Source organism: Rhinopithecus bieti, unplaced genomic scaffold, assembly GCF_001698545.2.
Source record: "Rhinopithecus bieti isolate Rb0 unplaced genomic scaffold, ASM169854v2 scaffold_77035, whole genome shotgun sequence".
NCBI lineage: Eukaryota > Metazoa > Chordata > Mammalia > Primates > Cercopithecidae > Rhinopithecus > Rhinopithecus bieti.
Genome location: NW_016828233.1, coordinates 43885 through 48760, shown reverse-complemented (window position 1 = coordinate 48760; position 4876 = coordinate 43885).

Sequence of the window (4876 nt, the reverse complement as noted above, 5' to 3'; positions counted from 1 at the left end):
AGTCATCAATTTTACATCTTAGAATTTGTCCCAAGGACAAATATGTATACAGTTTAGTACTTGTTACAGTCATATTCATAATATCAAAATAAGAAATATCTTAAACATGTATTACTAAAGGTTGCTAAGTATCTGAGCATAGATGATGAACTTCTATAGGTTATCAAAGATGATGGGATAGAAGCATTAGTATTGACATTAAAGTTGTTTGGGGCTGGGCACGGTGGCTCAGGCCTGTAATCCCAGCACTTTAGGAGGCCGAGGTGGGTGGATCACGAGGTCAGGAGATCAAGACCACAGTGAAACCCTGTCTCTACTAAAAATACAAAAATATTAGCCGGGCACGGTGGTGGACGCCTGTAGTCCCAGCTACTCGGGAAGCTGAGGCCGGAGAATGGCGTGAACCTGAGAGGCAGAGCTTGCAGTGAGCCGAGATCATGCCACTGCACTCCAGCCTGGGGTGACAGAGCAAGACTCCATCTCAAAAAAAAAAGCACAAGATTATCTCATTTTATATAAATATTATATATTTGTGTATGTTTAAAATATGCACCAAAGTGTTAAGCAGACGTTGTTTTGAGGTGGGGGATTATGTGTGATTTTTATCATTTTGCTTAAATAAATAGTCTGATTTTGCTCCAGGACATACTGGGTTAGGGAATTATTTTAAAGGTCTGGAAACCACCATCCTGTGATGGATGCATCTTTTTCTTGGGAAGGTTGGGGGAAGAGGGAGACAGATAGGTTTCTGTCCTACTCATTTCTGGAAAGTCCCATTGAGGCTAAGTGCACAACCTACCTAGACTGAACAACGTTTGGGAAAGCAGAGAGGGCTGGGTGTTTTTACCTGTGCTTACTCTACAACCCTTGTTTTTTTTTTTAGAGGGGAGTGGGGGTGGTGTCAGGGGTAGGGAGAAATATGCCCTCTTCCCTCTCCAATGGCAAGGAAGCTGGAGACATGTATAACTGTTGGCCATGTGTCCTGTGTCCCAAAAGATATATAATGTGAGACAAGGAGGATACCTGGGCTGCTAGAGGGTAGTGGGATAAGTTTGCAACCTTGTGATAGTCCCCCTGGGCCACTTTCTAAAGTGAAGTCAACTTTAGACTTCACTTGTAAGACTAAAGCACTTGATGTTTCACTTCTGTTTCCTAATTCTGGGTCTACAGGGAGAGACCCCCTCTGTTCTACTTCATGTATCACAGTTCCTGAAATGCTATTAGTTAGAGGTCCTTTGGGCAAACAACTGACCTTTTCTGCAAATCCTTCTTATCTAACAAGACCCAGCCTAAATGTCACCTCCAAAACTTTCCTCAACCTCCACCCCTAGTAGAGTAACATTCTCTTGGTACTTATCTTGTCATAGGACTTACCAGACTCTATTGTAATTAATTATTGTGATGATTTTACATTTCTCTCCTGTATCTTGATGGCTAGCATGGGGTCTTACTGAACTTTCGTTCTCAGCGCTCAATCATGGGCACTTATTGTCCTCAATAATGTGTGTTTTGGGAGGATGAGGAGAATTCAGAGAGCCATTGTAATTAGGAAGACACCTCACGTGGCTTCCAGTACAGATAGGCATTATTATTGCCATGTTACAGTTGAGGAGACTAAGCCACAGAGAGTTTTAGTAGCCTGAAATAATAGTTAAATGCAGAACCACAATCAAACTCCAAAGACAGTGGTCTAAGCTAGTACACATTACTGTCAGGCTACATCCAAATTCTTACAAAATAATTTGGACTCATCTCTCGGTACAGATAAATGAGCTTTTGAGGTCAGAGAATTCTGCTTTATCGAGTGTGGCACTCATAATCACGATTTCATTAGCGTAGAACAACTGCTTTGAGCTAAGCAACTCACTCTAGAGGCTTCGGAGTGCTCAATCAGATTAAAAATAGGTGCCATCCACCCAAAACTGTTACTTTGGATTTAAGTGAGTTGAGGAACAGCATGTGGCCCTTATTGCTGGCTGTTTACTAAAGCCGTTGCGAGCTTGTGAAAAGAAGCCTGATCCAAGTATAGCACAGTGGCTGAGAGTGAGGACCCCGGAGTGTGACAGGTCTGGTTTGTATCTGGCTCCACTACTTGCTAGCTGTGTGACCCTGGGAAAATTAACTTCCCTTTCTGAGCCTCACTTCTCTTTTCTGTAAAGTGGGGAGTATAATTCCTACTTCAATGTTGGACAGACCAAATTATAATATATGTACACAAACATACTCCTGGCACAGAGCCCTCAACACTAGCAGCTACTATTCTTGTGGATTTCTGTGAAAGGGGATGTGTGTCTTTCTATTCCCTAGAGCGGGGCACCTACAGACAGCTCATGCAAAGTGTATCATTTCATTAAGGAAATATCTCAAGATAAAGAAAACTCGGAACCTGTCCCTATTTTATTCTGCTGGATATTGTAAACTCAACCATGAAGAGACTCCAAGACTGAAGCCGGTATTACTGTCACTTCCATAGCTCTATGTGGGCTCATGATTTCCATATGGAGGTCAGGAAGCTTAGTATGTGACCAGTTCTGCCTAAAGAGTCATTAGCCAGGGGAGGGTCAAAAAAATAACAATCTTAAATAATTTCCTCACAAGGTGACAAAGAGCATAGCGATTGTCTACAGGGGACTTTCACCACCCAAAGGGCTCCTGCTCCCAGTGAGAGCCTTTACAACATGAAAGGGTCATTATCAGCAATGGCTTGTGAGTACTCAGCTGTTCCAAATATCAGCTCCGCTGCTCCTTATGCTCTGAAACTAGAGCATGAGACCAAGGCCTGGGTTGCTGGGAGGGGCCTGCAGGAGACAGCTGGACACCGCAGTAAGTATGTGTCCTTCCACCTACACCTCTTCATCTTGTACCAGATCTAGATAGTGTAGCAGGTAAGCCTAAGAATCTGAGCTCAGGAACCAGATCACCTAGACTCAGATGCTAACTCCAACTTAGTAGCTGCGTGACCAATGACAAGTTGTTTAACCCCAACATCATGTTGCTGAGGGAAGTTTCCTTTGATGACAACACAGATGGGCAGAGATGGGCTGAGATTTACGTCTTCCCTCCCAGCATGTGCGTCTTGGGTGATGACACAGGTATTTGTAAGCTCAAGCCACAATAGGAAGCTGACCTTTCTGGATTCTATAGACCTGTGTTTAGCATTAAGTATTTTCAAACAAGCTCTCTAAGCCAAGGGAAACAGCTTCTTCCACCTAATAATTAAGACTTCTAAAGAATGGTAGCCACTTTGAATGACAGAAACGGGGCAGGGAGAAAGGAACTGGCATATACTGGGCCAATTCCTTCTATGTGCCAGATTTTACCCCCCAACTTTTAAAGATCAAAAACATTGTCAGAGGTTGTCTTCATTTCACACCGGAAGAGACAGTAGCTTGCCCAGGTTTACACAACTTAATTCCCCAAGTCTTTCTGATTTCAAATCCCAGCCTCTCTCCTTCACATGACACTGTTTATGACTCTTTGGATTTTAGATCCAAATATTAATATTACAGGGCTCAGTTATTGGCCTAGGAACAAGGACTGGCATCCTCTTTTCTTCTTCCCCCAATCCTCACAGAACTATCTAGAATTCCTCATTCAATCACAGTATCTGAAATGTTAACAAGTAGAGACTTGCTAGGGTGAAAAGCCTCCTGGCATGTTCAGATGTAGGGAAAATCCCATATTTGATTATGATAACATTTTACTTCTTTCCAACTTGAAGAAAACTTAAGTCTTCTTGTATTACAGGTTCTCAGAAATGTTGATCCATCTTTTGTATCTAAGTTTTGATTTTTTTTCTCCTGTTGCAAAAGCTGCTCCAAATTCAGCCCTGCTGCTCCATAGGCTCTGAATGTTCAGAAGAACATTCACGTTATGAGGATGACTCCATGGAATGCTTGATCACTAAGTTTGGTAACTAGCTGGTCAGTCTTTTTCACTTTAGCCATGGCTGGGGAGGAAACCCTCTATATGAGTGGCAGAGGCTGGCTGGCTGTTTAGCAGACTCATTTCTTCTTTCTGAGGACACAGTAGCTTACATTTCCTAGCTTTCTTTGCTATTGGTTTGCCATGGCCATGCAATTGAGTTCTAGCTAATGGAATATAAGCAGAAGTGATGCACCCCACTTCCAGGGTGAGACGCCTAACTCCCCTGGTCCCCATGCACAGCCTTCCACTCTCTCCTTCCTATTGCTGGCATGAAGCACATAAGCAAGCTGTCTTGGAAGCCACATGTTGAAGCTGGTGAAGACTACAAGATGGAAGGAGCCTGGTCCCGGAATCACCACTTGGAGGAAAGCTGCTTGCTGTTCAAGTACACCAGTTTTGGATTTCACATGGGAAGGGATAACCAGTAAGGGATAACAGGTTAAACCAGTAAGATTTGGGTTTCTGACCCCCTAGCTGACCAACAGATCAGCTGACCCCCTTCTGATCCCCTAGCTGACTGACAGATTCATGAGAGCTATTGGGGAACTCGCCCCAGTATTTCAACGTAGGTTCTTTCTATTTTCCATAAGTGTCGGCCAGCTGAGAAATAAAGAGTACAAAGAGAGGAATGTTACTGCTGGGCTGCCAGGGGTGACATCACATATCGGTAGGACCATGATGCCCACCTGACCCTCAAAACCAGCAAGTTTTTATTAAGGATTTCAAAAGGGGAGGGGGTGTATAAACAGGGAGTAGGCACAAAGATCACATGCTTTAAAGGGCAAAAAGCAGAACAAAGATCACATGCTTCTGAGGAAACAGGACAAGGGCAAAAGTAGAACTCCTGACAAGGGTCTATGTTCAGTGGTGCATGTAATGTCTTGATGAACATCTTAAGAGAAAACAGGGTTTGAGAGCCGAGAACTGGTCTGATCACAAATTTACCAGG